We start from the raw sequence: 19,725 nt of genomic DNA, 5'->3' as shown, positions 1-19,725 counted from the left end.
ACCATTGGGAGCTTTGGTCCTGGTGATGTTGGTGGGTAACTTATATATATTGTATATACATTGTTATATATTGTATTGTATTTAATATGATAACTTCACAGTTGGTGGGTAACTTATATATTGTATTGTATTTAATATGATAACTTCACAGTTGTCAGTCTTGTTTACTGGGATATCATGTTGGCTCAAGAGATGTTTTATTATGGCAAAGACTCTCTGATCTCCAATGATTACATGGAGCTTACCCGGTTATCTATTTCAGGTATTTACGTTTCAATCAGTGAGACATTCCAGTACACATGGAGTATTAAAGGACTGCACTTGCCGACCATAGAGCAGTTTTACCGCAAAGCAGGCGAAGATGTAGTCTTCACTCTTCCCAAGGTAACACCAATTCACTTATTGTATTCGTTATTACTTTCTACCGATATTTCTTCTTTAAATAGTTAAATTGTGGTTTTCTGTGTGTTGATTATTTTGAAAAGAGGACAAAAAAGGCCGATAAATAAACTCATGCCAGATCTGCAAAACTTACCCATCTGATAAAATACAAAGACGCTTATCAGTTTAAATTCTCCAGATCTCACAACACACCGAGCTGAACTGGTACAAAGTAACAAGCGGACTCCTCTACCCCTTAACCATAGCTCCTCCTTTTGCCCAGACAAGTTCTCTAACTGTTAGGATATCGTCAGTGAGCCGGGCCGAGGAGGGGCTCTACGTCGCTATACTCCAGTATAGTAAGGGTGCTGATGTGGTTCATGCCTTTCAGATATTTGTGGAGGAGGTTTGTCACTTTACTCCCCAGTTCCATAGCCGGATATTATGCCAAATTATTAGACGGAGGTCCATTTCCCGTAGATCATCTCCGGAGATGATTCTCCGGCTCCGTCTACTGTATTAGACGGAGATGAAGCTCTCTGGGAATTTCTCGGCGAATAATTCATACAGAATCATACAGAATCAACAAAATTACCGTAGATGGTCTCCGGTCGTGGAACTGCAAACTCCGGAGGAATATCAGTAGACGATCTCCGTCTAATAATTTGGCATAATATCCGGCTATGGAACTGGGGGGTTACTCTTTTAGAAATATGATGAAATTAACTGTTTAGATTTTATGTCATCCTTTTAGTTCTTTTCTATGGGTTAGTTTGTAGTAAATTTTAAGGGGATTGTAAAATGCTAGCATTAATGTTTTTGTAGTTTGAATAATGAATGGTTTTGGTAAGAGCTACTAATTCATGATTATTTGCAAACAAAGTGACAGGAACATTATTTTTACCTTAATTTGGTTTTGAGCACTGTATTTTCAGGTTGTGACTGAGTACGAGTATACCATGCAAGTTATTGAAGATCAGAGAGTGGAACTAACTGTGCCCTTGACAGAGAAGGAAAAGAAGATGAAGTTTACCACTACTTGGTTCAGGGTATGTTCTTGAAGGAGCAACAAGCCAATTAATTAGTGACATGATTAATAGTACTTAAATTAGTAATAATTAAATATTTACCCCGATTCCTGGGTAATCGTATCAATTTCAATTCAAATAATGTTAATAATCATTCAACACCAAAACACAGATGATAAGATTGTAATCATTGCTAGCTTATTATACTTTTCTTGCTTTCTGAAATTCTGAATAGCCACATATTCAACTCCTTTGTTCATTAAATGTGGGTAAGGGTGAAGCGGGTCCCGTTCAGTCGATTATGATAGACACTTGACAGTGTTAATTAATTAATCAAACTGTTTCATAGTTTAAAATATGATCTGGTACGTTGATTAAGCACAGGTACTTTCTTCTTGGCTGGTGGGATTGTTGGTGAATTAAAGGAGGTAATTTCACCTTGTGGATGGTAGCTGTGGTAACAAGCCTTTATCAGACAAGCAAGTCCTGCAACTGTTCCTAGAATAGTGACTGCTATGACGATAATGTGACCAATGTTTGCGGTACTCTCAGCCACTGTGTTGATCCTGCCCATGGTTGTAGGTGTTGTAGGTGTTGTAGGTGTTGTTGGTGTTGTAGGTGTTGTAGGTGTTGTAGGTGTATTTTTTAGCTTACATCTCCAGTCTGCATAACAATCTAGTGGTTTGTAACATTAGTAATATTGGTAATTTTCTCAAAGTCAATAGTAAAGGTTGTAAATTAGTGTTAAATGCAAATTGCAATAAATCAAAATGCGATAATATAATAAATCACAAAATAAAAAGTTTGAAAAATGTGATCACGATAGGAAACATTTGCAAACAAACGGGTTGAGAAAATAAATGTTTCACAGAAAGAAGAGCAACTGCTGGTTGATCAGAAATCCAGAAATCATCAAATAAAACCTTCAAAAGCATTGCACTGCCTGTACAATTATCACAGGGATAGCACACTGCGACTGTGTAAAATATTCAAAACTTTGAAACAAAGCACAATGCACCGTTTATAGAGCGGCAGTGCCTAAAATGACCCAATACAATTTTAATACTTTCAACACTTCTATTTAACAAATAATTTGAGAATAATAATATGAGTATGACGTAGAAATGTCGATACGTTATTCAGCTATTTATTTCCATTAGAATCTGTCTTCACTGAGTCTATTCAGAAACAATCAGAAATTTGAACGAAAGAACTATCAAAATGAGACTCAATAACACTACACGAATCCACCAGATGACCCAATACAAGCTTAAAGTTTGTAATTTCTGCTTTCCAACGAATTTCTATCATCGTATCGTTGTCCCTAAAAGAGACTAAGATACGATGAATATATCTTTAAGATCATAAATATATTAATTTATAGATTGTAATTTGTGCTCTCCAATAAATTACTGTGATCGTATCTTTGTCTCTAAAAGATACAAACAATCTTCGTGGATATATTTATTTATACACAGCACTGCTATCTAGACTGGAGATAAGTAGTGGGCAGCTTATAGTGGGTCATGTGATGTGAGGGTCTGCAGTGGTACCTCTTTGTTATATTATGCTATTATGCTACTAACTCTCTGAATAACAGTTGGTCTAACTGCAGTGGTACCTCTTTGTTATATTATGCTATTATGCTACTAACTCTCTGAATAACAGTTGGACTAACTCAAATGGACCTATTCTAATGGATACAGTGTGGCTAATAGCTGGCTATTAGCTGGATATATAGCTGCAGCTATAGATCCAGATATGTTTCGTCATAATATAAACTTATAAATGACTTAAGTTGTTTAAGATATGTTGTATGTGAATGGGCAGTCTCAATGTGAATGGGCATGGTAGACTCAATGTCCATTATCTACATATTCAATACAAATAAAGAAATAAGAACTTTGCCTCAGCAGAGAAAAGCTTGCCGCCAAAAGCTCAAAATTACAATAAAACTGCACCTTAAGCTTTAGCGGCCATCTTCTCGCGGCCGTAGCGTTAGTAAACTACAGCTTTTCCATGTACATTAGCAATTAGCATTTTTGAAGCATTGTCCTCGTAAGGTATAAATATTCATATAGAAAGTAGCTTCAAATTGTTGTGCAAATGAATTCCATTGTATTCAGTTGGATAGTAGCACAAAATGACAACAATGTTGAATGTACGCTTATTTATTACAACAAACTATTTAATTCTGCGTTTTAAATGGTTCTTTTCACGACGGACAAAACGGTGAGCAAATAATAGGAATGTTCACTAACGAATTTTATTTGAACATTTGATCAAGATTTTGTATAAATTGATAATCATTCGATTATCAATACAATAAACTGTAAAAGGGATATTCGTAGAAGAAGTTCAAGGTAATGACTTCTATTTATTAAGTTCTCAAACGTCACTTTAGCAGAACTGAAAAACTAACGCGGCATGTATTTACTGTCGTTCTAAAATATGAAATGAACTCCCATATACTCTATGAATCAAAATCGGCTCTTTTGCGATAGTCAAAACGCGACAGCTAGCGCTGGATGGCGACAACTAGCGCTATCCAGCGCTGCCGCTAGTTGTCGCCATCCAGCGCTAGTTGTCGCTATCCAGCGCTGGATAACGCTGGCCAGCGCAAAATATATATGTTCGATAATTGTCGCTATCCAGCGCTAGTTGTCGCCATCCAGCGCTAGTTGTCGCCATCCAGCGCTAGTTGTCGCTATCCAGCGCTAGTTGTCGCTGGCTATGCGACACTGTCGCACGCGATAGTTTGCGATGGCCAGCTAAGCGATAGCCAGCGCTGGCCAGCGCTTGCCATCGATATCCAGCGCAAAATTTTTGCGCTATTACTCGTCAGCTAGCGCTGGCCAGCGCTAGCCAGCGCTAACCAGCGCTAACCAGCGCTAACCAGCGCTAGCCATGCACCAGCGCTAACCAGCGCTAGCCAGCGCAATGTATCAAAATCATATACTTGCGATTAGATATTACTCGGATGATGATTAATCACTTTACACTCGACTGTCACGTGACTTTTTTAACCCATTCTCTGACTCTAGCTGGTTCTGAACGACTTCTCGAAACCCTAACCCTCTAATCTGATCCCAACCCTAACCCTAACCCAATCCTTAACAAAAACATATGCTGAAACCCTAACCCTAACGAGAAATTAGACTAACTTCCTTATACGGTCATATCACGTGATCGATACAGTTTTTCGCCAATATCTCGTCAGGAGAGCATTTTAACCCTATGTCATGGGGGTTGATTCGGAATTAGCGTCCGAAAATACATCGATTGAAGTTGGTTACAACCATCGGGGGCCCTTTTAGAACAATCTCGAAGATCGACTGACTGTAGAGTGATTTAGCACGCTCGATATTAGTATTACTTGTCAGCCAGCGCTGGCCTGCGCAATATAGTTGCGATATTACTCGTCAGTGCAGTTAGCGCTGGCCAGCGTTGGCCAGCGCAAAATATAAAAATAAAATATTTGCGATATTACTCGTCAGCTAGCGCTGGCCAGCTGGTTAGCGCTGGCTAGCGCTGGTTAGCGCTAGCTGACGAGTAATAGCGCAAAAATTTTGCGCTGGATATCGATGGCCAGCGCTATAGTTGTCGCTATCCAGCGCTAGTTGTCGCTATCCAGCGCTAGTTATCGAACTGTTTTCTGCGATGGCCAGTTGCGCTGGCCATCGCAAACTATCGCGTGCGACAGTGTCGCATAGCCAGCGACAACTAGCGCTGGATAGCGACAACTAGCGCTGGATGGCGACAACTAGCGCTGGATAGCGACAACTAGCGCTGGATAGCGACAATTATCGAACATATATATTTCGCGCTGGCCAGCGTTATCCAGCGCTGGATAGCGACAACTAGCGCTGGATGGCGACAACTAGCGCTGGATAGCGCTAGTTGTCGCCATCCAGCGCTAGTTGTCGCGTTTTGACTATCGCAAAAGAACCTCAAAATCTTTAAATATATTACATGTGCACCAGAGTATGAGAGTATGTTATGACGTTATGTCCCTAATATTTTCTTATGTTAAGCTAGTACATAGTTAGAATATAGATATAAACAATTGTAAGGCGAATAATTTTAAAATAGATAACGCTTGAATGGTTTGGTTAAATGTTTCTGTTGTCGAAGAGTGGTATAAATAATAGAATTTATTTATTTATTTATATCGATTAGCTGCTAGATCAATATTTGCTGACTGGATTCAAGAAGTGAAGCTCAATTTAACATGAATTTAAACGAACTACTATTACTAAGTACTGCAGTACAGACTACAGATTAAAAACGTCATGATCGCTGGACGCTGCTAGGATTAACGACAAATAATAAAATATCTGCGCAGTAACCTGGTGGATTCGTGTAGTGTTATTGAGTCTCATTTTGATAGTACTTTTTTCAGTGAAGACAGATTCTAATGGATCTGTCTATTTATTTCCATTAGAATCTGTCTTCTGAGTCTATTCAGAAACAATCAGAAATTTGAACAAAAGTACTATCAGTGCAATGTTCGAGATTAGTCGGCAATAAAAGATTGCAATAGACTAGACCTGGATTGACCATATTCTCATCCAATAATATATCATTACATAGTAAGATTATCCTTTAAGAATTGTCTAAGTACACAGCAGTAAATGAAAAGCAATCAGAAATAAGTAAGACCTGACACATTTAATTTGTATCTACAATTAATATCGGAAACGAAAAAGTTCCCACACTTTGAGCATATACTAATACTAATTATGAGCATTATAATTAAGTAATTATAAAAAGGCATATTACTCGAATAAGGTTCGTCCACGAAAAGGCCAAAAACTAAAAGGTATGTTTAAATGGTAATATTCTATTAATTATGAGACTGTGTGCATTTACTCTAGTAGCAGGGCATAGTTGAGTGTGCACTTCGATGTACACGATTTCTGACAACACAGGGTTGTTTGTTAGGTCATTCTAAACCAGAATCGTTTAGGTGGACAATTTATTTCGCTAGAGACAACCCTACAGGGCAAATTTTCTAAATTACCCTCAGTCGCGTATACGGGATTTTCGTATTTCGGCTCCTGAAGGTCATAGAGACTTCATTTTTAGCGTAAAATTACCGCAGTGGCCACATTTATATACAACTTATTAATCAATGTATGGTCTAAAATTGTTTGTTCCCGAGATATCTGCAAAAACCTAATTTAAGCTCAGGCGTAGGCACAAATTTCATTAAATTTGTATCTCAGCTTCTGAAGGTCTTAGAGACTCAAACTTTGGCTTAAAATGACCGCAATACACATGTTTATATTGACACTATAAAGGTCATAAAGGTCCAAAATGCTTGCTTTTGGAAAAAATCCAGAAAAACTGATTTTCACTGGGGCGAGTGAAAAAAATCTACTCTAGAAGCTAATTGAAATCGAGTGTGCAGTTTGGTGTCTACACATTTTCTAGAAACCAGGTCCTTTGTAAGGTCATTCTGGTTCAGAATTGATAAGGTACGCAATTTCTATCAGTTATAGTTCCAACCCTAGGGGGGAAATTTCTCAATTACCCTCTGGCGCAAATATGTGACTTTTGTATCTCGGCAGAACGTTGTAGGGGCCTCTTTTTTAGCTCAAACTAACTGCAAAAGCCACATTTACATACAAGCAATAAAGCAACATAGGGTTTATAGTGCTTAGCTTTGGAGATATTCATTAAAAACTGTTTTAACTTTCGTGCATCCTAAAATAGTAACATCAAACATGTTATTAATTTTGGAATCCTGGGCTAAAAAAGTCTTACAGACACTTTACTTGCAGAACAGCAAAATGTTCAGCATAAACACATCCAGATAATCTTTATGGAGCAACACAATTAAGTTTCAGAAGCTCCTTCCAGCTATGAGCTATCTTATCTTATCCCCAAATGTATACATCTAACCATCTCTCTGGCTACTTCAAACTACTTCAATCCCCAAATTTATACATGAACATCTAACTATCTCGTTATAGCTACTACAAGTTGGGCTCTCTCCAGTACTGTTTGACTATTATGGCTAATCAACTTCAATCCCACCTCATGAAGTAGAATCTACTTCTAGCTACCTTTAATTCTGCTACCTCTATGCCATGCCTATTCTACCCAGCTACCACCAGCACGTTATAATTTTAGCTCTTTCTAGCAACCTCTGAATGCTACCTCCTGCTCTATACAGGTACCACCAGTGGGCAGAAACCACCAATTCCAGCTCTTCTCACCTACTTCGGCTACATCTATTTAGCTACTACCGCATTCCGCAAGGCCCCCTGGCCCCTCCAACCTCTGCTCTTTCTAGCAAACTTAACTTAAGCTACCTCTTGCCTTTTATAGCACCGCCAGCAACAATTTATTCTGGCTCTTTCCGGCTGCCTCAGCTGCATTCAACAATTTCCAGCTCATTGAGGAAGAGGAAATCTGCTATTTCTAGCAACCTCTGAATGCTACTTCCTGCTCTATCTAGCTTCCACCAACATCCACTTATTGGTGTTAAGCTATCACTAGCACCTGCAAATTCTAGTCTTATCCAGCAAACTCAGACTACCTTATGCTATATCCAGATAACACAAGCACCCTCAAATTCTAGCTGGAGCCTGGAGGTAGCATGAATTATGTAAAAACAGATAGAATTTGAGAGTGCTCAACCAACTGAATATGGATGGATGTAGCCCGAAGTAGCTAAAATTTGTGGGTACCGTTTGCTAGTGTTAGCTGGATAGAGCAGAAAGTAGTCTGAGGTTGCTTAATAGGGATAAAATTTGCAAGTGCTGGCAATAGCTGAACAGAGTAGGAGTACGTCTGAGGTTGCTGGATAGGGCTAGAATTTGCAGGTGCTAGTGGTAAAATTTAAACAACAATTATTGGGTGTTGGTGGAAGCTAGATAAAGCAGGAAATAGCATTCAGAGATTGCTAGAAGGAGCTAGAGTGGAGGTAGCAGAATTGAAGGAAACTAGAAGTAGATTCTACTACATAAGGTTGGATTGGAGTTGATTAGCCATAATAGCCAAACAGTACTGGAGAGAGCCCAACTTGTGGTAAGACCGGGATCCCGGCTTAATCCCGATCCCTAATCCAGGTCTTAATCCCGGTCCTGGCACTTTTTCCCAGTCCCAGTCCCGGCCAAACAAGCGGTCCCGGTCGAGCGTTGGCTTTAACGAAATGGAAGCAACCAGGGAGATGGTCAGATGTATAAATTTGGGGATTGAAGTGGTTTGAAGTAGCCAGAGAGATGGTTAGATGTATATACATTTGGGGATAAGATAAGATAGCTGGAAAGAGCTTCTGAAACTTAATTGTGTTGCTCCATAAACATTATCTGAATGTGTTCATGCTGAACATTTTGCTGTTCTGCAAGTAAAGTGTCTGTAAGACTTTTTTAGCCCAGGATACCAAAATTAATTACATGTTTGATGTTACTAATTTAGGATGCACGAAAGTTAAAACAGTTTTTAATGAATATCTCCAAAGCTAAGCACTATAAACCCTATGTTGCTTTATTGCTTGTATGTAAATGTGGCTTTTGCAGTTAGTTTGAGCTAAAAGAGAGGCCCCTACAACGTTCTGAAGCCGAGATACAAAAGTCATATATTTGCGCCAGAGGGTAATTTAGAAATTTCCCCCCTAGGGTTGGAACTACTGATAGAAATTGCGTACCTTATCAATTCTGATCCAGAATGACCTTACAAAGGACCTGGTTTCTAGAAAATGTGTAGACACCAAACTGCACACTCGATTTCAATTAGCTTCTAGAGTAGATTTTTTTCACTCGCCCCAGTGAAAATCAGTTTTTCTGGATTTTTTCCAAAAGCAAGCATTTTGGACCTTTATGACCTTTATAGTGTCAATATAAACATGTGTATTGCGGTCATTTTAAGCCAAAGTTTGAGTCTCTAAGACCTTCAGAAGCTGAGATACAAATTTAATGAAATTTGTGCCTACGCCTGAGCTTAAATTAGTTTTTTGCAGATATCTCGGGAACAAACAATTTTAGACCATACATTGATTAATAAGTTGTATATAAATGTGGCCACTGCGGTAATTTTACGCCAAAAATGAAGTCTCTATAACCTTCAGGAGCCGAAATACGAAAATCCCGTATACGCGACTGAGGGTAATTTAGAAAATTTGCCCTGTAGGGGTTGTCTCTAGCGAAACAAATTGTCCACCTAAACGATTCTGGTTTAGAATGACCTAACAAGCAACCCTGTGTTATCAGAAATCGTGTACATCGAAGTGCACACTCAACTATGCCCTGCTACTAGAGTAATTGTAATTGAAAATTACAGAACTTCGTAACGGTTATGGATAATCTTACGATCGTTCTTGAGATCTCAAATTATAATGACCACTGCTATAATAGTGATTGTAACCATTTAATAATTACACAGATAATGCTATCCAGCTGCGGAGATGTTTGTGAAGGAGCTGGTTAAATTTAACATGTTGGAAGTCACACTAGATAACTGTGGCTTTGTTCTTAAATCCCCCTACCGAAACCGGAAATGGGTCTATAGTCGTTCCCGGGTGGTAAAGTGGTAAAGTGGTGAAGTGGTAAAGTGGTAAAGTGGTGAAGTGGTAAAGTGGTAAATTGGTAAAGTGGTAAAGTGGTAAAGTGGTAAAGTGGTAAAGGTAATTCTGGGTGGAAAAATCCCTCACATGGGAACATATCAACTACACTACATAGTTTGTGTCTGATGGGGTAGATAGTGGCTGACTGCATTTAAACGAGCCAAAAAAGTGATTCCCTTCGAGTAGAACCAGCTCCATTGAATTTGAGGTATCATGGAAGAATCAGTCAAATTTGCTCAAAAGCTTTGGTATCAAAGTGGTCCGATTGATCGTTGTGACATTATCTCAGTGTCGTAACTTTAATATTGACGAGATCAAAGTTCCTTGTTCACTTTGATGGCCATATAATTATTGAGATCGCCCATAGAATTCTGCAACAAGTATATAAAATTAGTATGAAGTAAATAATGAGTATAGTTACTCCACAGTGACTCTTCCTTGGACATAATAATGTATGAGCACGAGGATTGATAATAAAGAGATATTGTGGCGCTTCTCATTCTCCGGAAACAGCCGACTAAGAATCTTTTTGTGGTACCGAACTAGAGACTATGGCAATACCTTCTGATGCATATCACTTCACAATTCACATGTTCGCTGGAAATCTGTAGTGAAGAGTTTGTAACACAGTAGGAATGGAACTGTTCTAACTTCTAAGATAACGGAGGTAATGATGATGGTGACTATGAAATGCAGCCAATATATTGGAAGCTTACCTATTCTATAAAGGGTAACACAAGACTTTAGCCTTTAATAATAATACTAACACCACTTTGATTAACAAATTAAGGAACCTCTATTTCTGCAAAGTGCAATCAGTGACAGTGCACCTGGGCAATAGCCGAGATTAAAAAATAATGATCCTCCGGGATCTAAGACAAATGTGGACCCGATTCGTGGGTTCACGTCATGTATTTCGAATTGATCCACTGATCATAATTCCTTCGGGTCAGTTCAAGCCAAGTATGCAGTATGTGATCCACTGAGTCACTCGTAAGCAGCATATGATCCTAATTCCTATCACACGCATCGTATGAAGATATATCTGATTAGGATAACAATTCCAACATTGCTGAGGGTTGGCACTTGGCACAACGGTTTTCGATCCTTAATGGGCCGCACCAACCCTACTATCTGGCGATTTATGCTCAATACTCATACACTCTTGTCATTAAAGCTGCAAAAGCCTACATACCAGGAAACTGTTTTGTCACTAATTCCAATTCCAATACGGACGTCATTAATATTACGAAATTTACTAGGACCAAGGGCAGCATCACCTGAGATTCTATAAAAGTTGGCTATTTTGTACTAATTTGGTATGGGTCGCTCTTAAACTTAAAGCTGTATGAATGTGATTACGAGCAAAAACGTTTTTAAAGTAGAAGGTACTGAAGAATTAGATTACATCATATTTGTCACATGCTGTCAAGACCGCACTGAAGTTTTGACTTCACTTAAATACGTAATCTAAAAGGGCTTAATTTAGGTATACTATTAAAGTGTTATTCTGAGCTGCGCCATAACGTCATCTATCTGACTCAAGATTGGCAGAGAATTGATATAAATTAAAAAGTGTTCAGAAGTTCTGTTCATATCTCGTTTGCTTCATTGCTTAGACTTAGAGTATGACTAAAGTATTTTTAGCGTTGCAATGACTATTAATGGTTTGAAATTTCATCATAAAAAATTATTTTTTTTTTTGCTCGAAAAACTTTTACTTCCAGAAAAAATAACAAACGATTTAAAGCAGATTATCTGACATATGAACGGCACACAGTACACATACTGTAGTTCGACATTCCCTAAAGTTGGACAGTGCGCTACCAGGACTCTAGTTCGGCAATAGAACTGTAAAAAGAGCATTTATTTAGATATTTATATTACTATCCAACAACCTTTACTCCTATATACTGCCGTTCCCTGAGAAAAGGCAGTAAGTCACATCTATGTCATTTTGAGAAAATGGGACAAACGTGTTTGTCGTTTTTTAGGTAATTTTATTCGTATATATTATGTCTAAAGAGTGTAAGCAGTTCGTCAACAGAGTAGCAGACCTCATTGCAAGAAAAAGGAAGGAAAGGTACTGCGATGTAGTAAGACACGTGAGAACTAGGATAAGATTTGCAATGTTGAGAACAACTCGTATTGCTCTACGAGGGTACCGAGGAAAGAAGGTGGACACCAAACGTGAGATTCAGCTATCAGAAGTTTCATACAACCTCATCCCTGCCCCTATAATGGAGTAGATCATGTGTTTTGTTAAAATGTTTTTGAAAAAATTATTGGTAGCAATGAATTGTGCTCTGCCAATTGCAACACTTAAAATTTGATTGTGCTCTGCCAATTGCATCACTTGATTTAATTGAATGTATATATAATACTGTTTGACCCTTTTCCAATTTTAAAATTTTATTCGTATAAACGGGGTTAATTTTGACATCTATGTGTAAATAAATTATTGTCATATGTCCTAAACATGCTAAAAAGCATAAATTCGCCAACACTGATCTATAAAAACCATTTTTCATCAGAATAACTGAACTATTTTCCCATCCGCATTGGACTTACTGCCTTTTCTGAGGGAATTGCGGACTTACTGCCTTTTATCAGGATCGATTTCAACCGATTCCTCTCTAGAAAGGCAGTAAGTCCATTTTTCCTCAGATAAAGTCAACTCAAAAAAGACAACATTTCTATATTTTTGATCATATCCTTGCAATATAATTATGTGGGCCTCCTGTGCATTGCAAGTGTGTAATATTGACGAAAAATGGATAATTTCTCGCTCAAAATGCCTATAAATCCTTAAATATCGAATATTTTGGAATAATTTTTACAGCATCGTATTCAGCTTGGTCAGACGAATTAATTCGGAAAAAATATTTGAACATACAATATTTAAAGCACCAAATTTTTCAAAAAATGTTTCAATAATTCACACAAGGGGGGACCCTTGTGTTCAGGTTCAAAAATTTTGAAAATAATATTTTTTTAAATTTTGAATTATTAGTACCAAAATTTTTTGCTTGTTGAGCTGATTACGACCAAATAAAAATTATTTCGATATAACTAAAACTGTGGAAGTTATAGGCCAAAAACTATAAAAACTGCAAATAAATCTGGACTTACTGCCTTTTCTCAGGGAAAAAGTTCCCTCACGGAAAAAGTTCCCTCAGAGAAGGCTGTACAAATGGACTTACTGCCTTTTCTCAGGGAAGGTTTTGGGATTACGTGCTAAATTGTCTAGTTTTGTGTGACTTACTGCCTTTCGTGACAGCTAAAACAGTATTTTTATAAGGTGATTCATAGCTTAAGTTGTAGAGAATCTTTTCCTGAAAATTTTGGTACCAATATCTCAAAATTTCGAAAAATGGACTTACTGCCTTCTCTCAGGGAACGGCAGTATAATGATAGCAAACGATGGACACATACTGATTTCTTCGTCTTTATGGTTAACGTTATCTACATAATCATAGTTATTCTTCTTCTTCGTAGGGGGCTGTGGTCAATATCACTGATGGAAAGATCGTGACCACTGTAAGATAGAGCATTGGAGCCCTGTGTTTACCCCGGTAAAATTAATAAGTCGAGAAAAAAAATTTAAATTTTGTTTTCTTTGCATTTAGTGAATCGTTTTGTTGCTTGTATGAAGCCGATGATCCTTTGTAGTGAGAACTTGTCCACTATGTCTGTCACACTAAGATAGAAGGAGTCAAAGTATCCTCCTCGTTGGTAAGACCATTTCGGGCACTGACCAATAAAGTGGTTCATTGTCTCCTCTTCCATGAGACAGTGTGGACAAATTTTGGGGACCGTTGTCGGCTTGAACTTATTAATTTGGTAGTTTAGTTCGCAATGTCCAGTAAGGAATTGTGTCGCTGTTCTTGTGCTCTCTTTGCCAAGTTTCGGGATTGATCTGGCGAACTTATGTCTGATCCATACTCGTTTGAAGTGAGTGTTGGACAACGTTCTCCATCTTTCCCTCATTTTCCGATGACTTATACTCCGCAGCGCTCCCTTCCATAATACTTTTGGTATTGGTGGTTGCACTTGGGCGGAGTCCAAGTTATCAGAGCATTTTTTGGCAAGAGAGTCTGCCTTTTCGTTACCATCATAGCCTTTATGAGCTGATATCCATCGTAGTAGGACTTGATTGTCCATTGCTAGTTGGTGCTTTTTGATTTGACTTTGATATTGCTCATTGTCATTATTGTCGCCTGGCTATCACAGTTTAATCATAGTTATTACAAGCGTGTTTGTTTCTCCTTTCAGCAAAGTGCTCAAGTAATAGTAATAAATAAATTAAAATAGGAGCTTTTTTTTAAGCGTAACAGAGTAAACGATGTTATTGTCAAACTAAAAGTTTCTTGTGGATGTATAAATAAACGACAATCGTCAGGGACTTTGTTACGCTTATAATGATAAGATCATAGTAATTATGTCGATATTATTATGATCACCATGGTGATCGCACCAGGGTGAGACTTGCGCGCAACTAAACAAAGACAGCAAGGTGGTTGCATTATGCATAACTACATGATATCACAGTGCTGGCAAGCACGACCGTTGCATTTATTGTGGGTATACTATGTTCCCCCTTTACTATTATACCCCCTTTACTATTATACCCCCTTTACTATTATACCCCCTTTGGTACACGTTACAAGCCTCTTTTGTGCACGCGAAGCGTGCACTCCGGCCGGAGGCGGCGGCCGAAGGCCGCCGCCTCCGGCAGGAGTTTTCCAGGCATTAAGACTCATCGGAAGTCGTTAAGCAGAATTATTTTTAGTTCAAAACATTCTAATTTGATGTCAAAGATGACAGGAATAAAAAATAGTTATGTTGAGATTTTTAAGAAATTTGCATAAAATACTCGCCAGCACTGTTATACGAAATTCGGTAAAAAACCCAAAATCGCCATATTCAGGTGCCTTAAAAACCATGTTAAAATTGAGTTAGAGATCTGAAATTTTTCAGGGCGTCTAGACGTTGATCAAATCGACTGCAAAAAAAGTTTCAGGTTTCAGGAGTATCGGGAAATGGGTTTTCTAGAACCCCTGTTTTACGACAGATTGTCGTGATATATATATATATACATATTCAGGGATAGACGCTTTGCCAGTCAATTGTAGCCTGTATTTAATTGTCCATAGATTCAAAAGTATAAAAGATAAAGCCATTTCCGACCACAGGTCTTGCAAATAATTGTTTACACTTTAGTTTACATTGTATAAAAAAATTATTTGACGTCATAAACACCCCTTGATGACGTCATGAAGTTAACCGTTTTTAAAACTTGATTTTTGACAAAGTAATAACTTTTAAAATTAATTTTAAACCATTAAGGAGTAATTTTATTCAAAATCTGAGGAGATTTTTATCTTAGATAATTGTTCAAGCATTCTGAAAATCTACCGGAAAGTTTTTCTAGCTTGCTCCTTCATAAAGATATTCGTCATTGAAGTTTGTGCTTTTTTGAAGAATTATTTTATAAAAACGTCAATTTTGCGATTTAGTATTCTCTGGTGTTGGGCCATGCCTTGAGTTGAGGAGCTCAGTTCTGCTTCCTATAGGTATAAATTGTGCATTAGGCTAGTTTTGAAGTTGAAAATCGAAAAGTTGCACACGTGGGGACACGCCCAAATTGATAGAAAATTGCTAAAATCACTGAAAATTGCTGTTTTCGTCATTTTCTGTCAACTTTAGAGTGCCGTTGTGATTACAGTTCTTCTTGAAATACTTTCAAACTTTGCATGCTTATCAAGCTATATATAAAACAATTACATGAAAAAATTTACGGCGATTCAATATTGGATGCGCACGCAACGTCCGCTCAAAGTTTGCACGTGCGAAAGGTGAGAATTTTGCTCATTCGTGATTTCCAACAAATTCTGCTTTGCCACGACAGTTTAATGTCATTATATATGAATTTAATGCCAACTTGAATGAGTATTAGGTGGCATATTCAGTCAGTGATCGACCGATATGCTTACCTAAACACAAGGAAATGTTTTTAAAGGAAAATTTCGAAATCGTTGAAACTTCCTCCTTATTAATTAATGAAGATATCAGTTTATATTTCGACTTTATAAAATACCCTGACATTATAATCAAAAAGAGATGATATTTTACCAAAACCCATATTCATGGGTAGAGTGGACCGCTGCCAGTGTCTCTCTTTCCCAAACAAAAGGAAATGATATTAATTTGATTGACCGTTCTCAAATGCAAAATGATACCGAGAATGAAATCGGTCGCTCGCTTTTCCCATTCATTTACAATTGTAATAGATTAAGAAGATCTACCCAAAGGCAGCTGTACTCGGCAATAAAGATTCAATAAACTTCAGCTAATTCAATAAGCAATAACTACTACCCTTACCCCGAAATACTAGGTATCGATCCGAACGCAACCCAAAGAGATTTGTACAGCATCTGACTGATGTAATCAATCGAAATTTATTACAATTCGTAAGCCGTGAATGAATGGAAAAAGCGAGCGACCGATTTCATTCTCGGTATCATTTTGCATTTGAGAACGGTCAATCAAATTAATATCATTTCCTTTTGTTTGGGAAAGAGAGACACTGGCAGCGGTCCACTCTACCCATGAATATGGGTTTTGGTAAAATTATGACTTATGTATTTACTATCATTGTATAATGAATATGCAGAGCGCATGTTTTATTCAAAACAGCTGACGCCCCCTAGCTATAAAGTAATAAGCGATAGTACAATAGGTGTGCCGGGTACCCTTGTACTCTACTATATAAGCCCATATTGTGTTAATAGGATGATAAGCGGCTTGCTTTATAGGTTATACTTCGGTTATAGGGACTTCCTTGAGTCAAGTGTATGAGGGCGCTTATAGTAGTAAATCTGGGGGAGGGTTTAAGTGGAGTACAGCAATGACCAGGAGACCTCTGAGATGGTGTTTATACATGCAGCTATGCATAATATGCATTATGCATGGACTAACCCATAATTTCATGATGGGTTTAAGGTTCAAATTAAAGTAGGTTAAGACTGCCGCTGCAACGAATACATAGTACAGTAAAAACTTATTTACCACAATTCCCGTTTTACCGAGGCTGTTTCCTCCCCATATGACTAGATCTTCTCAAAACTTGCCATTTATTTATACTGTTGCCCTCTTCTAAACAATACAATCAGTTACAAGAATTTTTTTTTCCGTAGAATGACTACCGTGCTGAATCTCGTGTCCGGTTCCTACACTCTACTTGTGATCCTACTGGACTTTATGGGGAATGGGTTTGTCCTCTTTGCGACGATAGCACGTAATGCCATAAAACTGGACAAAATGTGCGTTTGGATTATCCAGAATCTAGCTGCGGTGGATATCCTGAACGGAATCTGTGTACTTGCTCCCACGGCTATAACCTACTTTTTGGATTGCTCGTGGTTGTTGGGTGCGACCATGTGTAAACTTATCTTTGCGTACAAATACAGTTTTTTTATTGGAAATATGTTTCTCATCAACTTCCTCTCCCTGAATAAGCTAATCAGATGCTTGTACCCTCTTAGAAATTTAGTGAGCACCCGACGTCAGAGGTTGGCGGTTACTTTCTTCGTTCTCTCGCTCATGCTGTTAGGAGTTGCCCGCAAGCTTTTTTCAGTATTCATCACCAAAAAAGCTCAAGTGCGTTTCTCCAGAATTCACAGTACTTGTATAGCTTATGAACTCGATGGGGATGGAACAATGAAGGATTTTAACCCATTGGTGGAAAGAGTAATGGGTATTATATTCGTCATTTTGCCTTGCATTTCCTTGCTTATCATTAACGCCACCTTAGTGGTATTCGCAGTCAGGTCCACCAATAGGAGGGTCAACAGAAAGAATTTGGTCATCGTCCTCCTCGTAACTCTCACATTCGTTGTTACTTTCACTCCTTTTGCTGTCCAGTACCAGATGTTTGTTCACAGTTTCCATTCCGCCCCCATCAGCTTCCGCATAGGACTCTTCGTTGGGTTCATATCTTCATTCAGCAATCCTTTTATCTACATAGCAACTAACGACACCTTTAAGAGATTTGTGAAAACGACCACGAGTTGTTTTATCTTTGGATCATGGGCAAGTCTGCATATGGGAATACAGAAAATCTCATCTCGCTTGCGATCAACTCAAGCGGGGGAAAGCGGAAATAAAGATGGAATATTGGTGGTAAATGATGTAGCAGTAAACGTTAAACTAGAGGATAGTAAAACAAAAGCAAGCAAACGTAGCTGATACAAGGGAGGAAAAGTACAGCCGCGAATAATTAGAGGAATTACAAGTAACAATGTAACGTACAAAACAGGTTAACTATGGGAGGAAAAAGAGAAGGAATCTGAAGTATTGGGAAAAGGTGCAGAGGAAGCAATAAAAGCTCAACTTAAGGAGTTGGAAAAGGTGGAGACAGTTGTTATAGGAAGATAAGCAAGCAACAAGAGTGAAACTAAAGGAGGAAACAAAGACTGGAGCTGAATTGTTACTGTTGTTACTGAATCTGAGCAAACTGAAATATTCGATAAAATTTGAAGGAAATTGTTGTAAGAGATATTATAAGTAACAATAACCGCACCAATCGAGAGAAGGATGCTAAACAATTTCCATAGGGTAATGAGAATAAGCTAAGCACATGGAAGAAAACGGCACGTCGGAATCATCCGAAAAACGCTCAGTAGAGACATGAAAATATTCATAATTTTAAAATATCCACTTTTTAATTTGAAGGGCGACATTTTACCTGGGGACCGGCCCAGGCTATTATTTTCATAAGCATATTTACTCTATTCATAAACATATTAACTCTATTACGCCGAATAGAGATTCGGCGGAATGACAGGCTGAGCGCCGCCGCGCCCAGTAAGGCGACATTGTGTTTTTAGATGTTTTATGTTTAAATGTAGATCTGAGCTTGATATCTAAATAAAATAATCTGCGCAATAACCTAATAACTAGTTTTGCTTGTCAAATGTGTATAAATTTGTGTTTATTTATTGTAATTTAAATAATGAGAGGTTATAGAATTTGCTGCTAATGCTATTTAAGGTTTTATTAGCAAACTATCTGCCGATAAATTTCGCAAGTAGAGGTATGAAGTTCTTTAAAAGATTGTAAAAATACTTTCACTGCGTGATGACAGTTATTTTTAACATTGTACCGATATCTACGCTAACTATGGGTTTTACTAATTTAAGGTAGAGTCGTGGCATGGAATTGGCTGAAAACGACTCTTTTGATTTTTGTTGAGTGAATGTGACACATGATTATACTTTGAATTTTGACACTGTGTTTAAAAAGGCTGTGTCCGGATTTAAACTTTATTCAAAAAATAAAAGTGAATAAACAATATTTTTGATAAAAATGTATTTCTGAAGTTATCATTTTATACACGCCAGAATTTACATTCTACAATCGCTGCTTTTAAAATAATCGATAGGCACTACGGCATATAATAATACAATGGCATAATAATACTACAGGCTGATTGAGTCGTGTAATATTATTGAGTCTCATGATTTCATGTTTCTTTCATTCAAATTTCTGATTATTTCTGAATAGACTCAGTCTATTCAGAAACAATCAGAAATTCGAATGATGAAACATCAATACGATAGGCATACAATTGTCAGAAACAATCAGAAATTTGAATGAAAGATAGGCATACAATAATACAACAAACAGGTTTATAAAAGAAAATAAACATTTACCATAGCTGTCTTATTCTTTAACTCTTTA

At 37.7% G+C, this 19,725-nt stretch overlaps 1 protein-coding gene across 1 annotated transcript in view; it reads left to right on the top strand.

Moving 5' to 3' along the window:
* The first annotated feature begins 2,491 nt into the window (after positions 1 to 2,491).
* LOC134820239 (thioredoxin reductase 1, cytoplasmic-like) overlaps positions 2,492 to 19,725 on the top strand; it is a 114,055-nt gene continuing 96,821 nt past the window's right edge. Inside the window, exon 1 of the mRNA XM_063830462.1 lies at positions 2,492 to 2,507. The gene's annotated coding sequence lies outside the window, so the exon portion shown is untranslated. The remainder of the gene's footprint in view (positions 2,508 to 19,725) is intronic.

Source organism: Bolinopsis microptera, chromosome 8, assembly GCF_026151205.1.
Source record: "Bolinopsis microptera isolate Bmic1 chromosome 8, MBARI_Bmic_1.0, whole genome shotgun sequence".
In the NCBI taxonomy this organism is placed as follows: Eukaryota; Metazoa; Ctenophora; class Tentaculata; order Lobata; family Bolinopsidae; genus Bolinopsis; species Bolinopsis microptera.
Note: the sequence above shows the minus strand (reverse complement) of the source record. Positions and strands in the feature narration are given on the sequence as shown.